The following is a 1,959-nucleotide window of genomic DNA, read 5'->3' on the forward strand; positions in this document are numbered from 1 at the left end:
CTTGGTGTCTCCTCTTTGTCTGTTCTTTTCAACCCCCCCCCCCCCTTCAATATGCACCAGCTGTTTACATCTCGGGGCCGAGGCAACTCAACCAGATGTGGGGTGGGGGGGGAGGAAAAAGACTTACATTTATCCAACACCTTCCTCGACACCCGAAAGCGCTTTATATCATTGAAGTGTTGTCACTGTGGAAATGCAGCAGCCAATTTGCGAACAGCAAGGTGATAATGACCAGATAATCTTTTTTTACTGACATTGGTCAGGACACCAGGGAGAACTCGCCTGCTCTTCTTCGATCGAAATCGTGCCTGTGGGATCTTTTACGTCCACCCGAGGGGGCAGACGGGACCTCGGTTTAACGCCTCATTCGAAAGACGGCACCTCCGACAGTGCAGCACTCTCCCAGTGCTGCACTGGGAGTGTCGGCCTGGATTATGTGCTCAATTCTCCAGAGTAGGACTTGAACCCACAACCTTCTGACTGAGAGGTGCAAAAGGCTGCCCAGTGAGCCACAGGTGACAGAGTGTGACGGATTGACAGGAGAGTTGGGGCCTGGCTTCCCTCCTGCCCTGGCAGCTCCTCTAGTTACTGTGGACCCACCCTCAGCTGTCAGAGTCAGACCAAGTGGATGAAGAAAAACAGGAATAAAAACTAAAAGTGGAGTGAAGGCCAAATAATGGAATTGCATAGAAATTACAGCACAGAAACAGGCCATTCGGCCCAACATGTCTTTGCCAGTTATGGTCCAACCGAGCCTCCTCACTCCCTACTTCATTTCACCCTATCAGCATATCCTTCTATTCCTTTCTCCCTCATGTGTTTATCCAGCTTCCCCTTAAATGTATCTACACTACTCGCCTGAACTACTCCTTGTGGGAGTGAGTTCCACATTCTCACCACTCTCTGGGTAAAGAAGTTTCTCCTGAATTCCCTTTTGGATTTATTAGCGACTATTTTATATTTATGACCTCTAGTTCTGGTCTCTCCCACAAGTGGAAACATTTTCTCTACGTCTATCATATCAAACTCCTTCATAATCTTAAAGTCCTCTATCAGGTCACCCCTCAGTCTTCTCTTTTCTAGAGAAAAGAGCCCCAGCCTGTTCAGCCTTTCCTGATGATTATATCCTCTCAGTTCTGGTATCATCCTTGTGAATCTTTTTTGCACCTTCTCCAGTGCCTCTATATCCTTTCTATAATATGGAGACCAGAACTGTTCACAATACTCCAAGTGTGGTCTAACCAAGGTTCAATACAAGTTTAACATAACTTCTCTGCTTTTCAATCCTATCCCTCTAGAAATGAACCCCAGTGCTTGATTTGCTTTTTTTATGGCCTTATTAACCTGCGTCGCTACTTTTAGTGATTTGTGTATCTGTTCCCCCAGATCCCTCTGCTCCTCTATCCCATTTAGACTCTTATTATCCAAGCAGTGTGTGGCCTCCTTATTCTTCCTACCAAAATGTACCACCTCACACTTAACTATATTGAAATTCATTGGCCAATTACACGCCCATTCTGCAAGTTTATTAATGTCTTCCTTATTTTCTCGCCTTCTTCCTTTGTATTAACTACACCTCCCAATTTGGTGTCTTCCGCAAATTTTGAAATTGTACTTCTGATTCCCGAGACCAAATTGTTTCTGTAAATTGTGAACAACAGTGGTCCCAGCACCGATCCCTGTGGAACACCACTTCCCACCTTTCACCAGTCTGAGTAACTAAATCTGAATATTGATTTATTTTTAAAAATAAATGTACACCTGTGATGAATGATCCACAACAGCATCTGGGTAATGGCATTTACAGACCTCCCGCCGGCAGGGGGCGCTGTGGCTGGTGCCTGGCCTCCCGCCGGCAGGGGGCGCTGTGGCTGGTGCCTGGCCTCCCGCCGGCAGGGGGCGCTGCGGGCGAGGATCCTTTTGGCGGGAAGTTGCAGCGTCTCCATGGAGACGGCCTCG

Source organism: Heptranchias perlo, chromosome 14, assembly GCF_035084215.1.
Source record: "Heptranchias perlo isolate sHepPer1 chromosome 14, sHepPer1.hap1, whole genome shotgun sequence".
Classification (NCBI taxonomy): Eukaryota; Metazoa; Chordata; class Chondrichthyes; order Hexanchiformes; family Hexanchidae; genus Heptranchias; species Heptranchias perlo.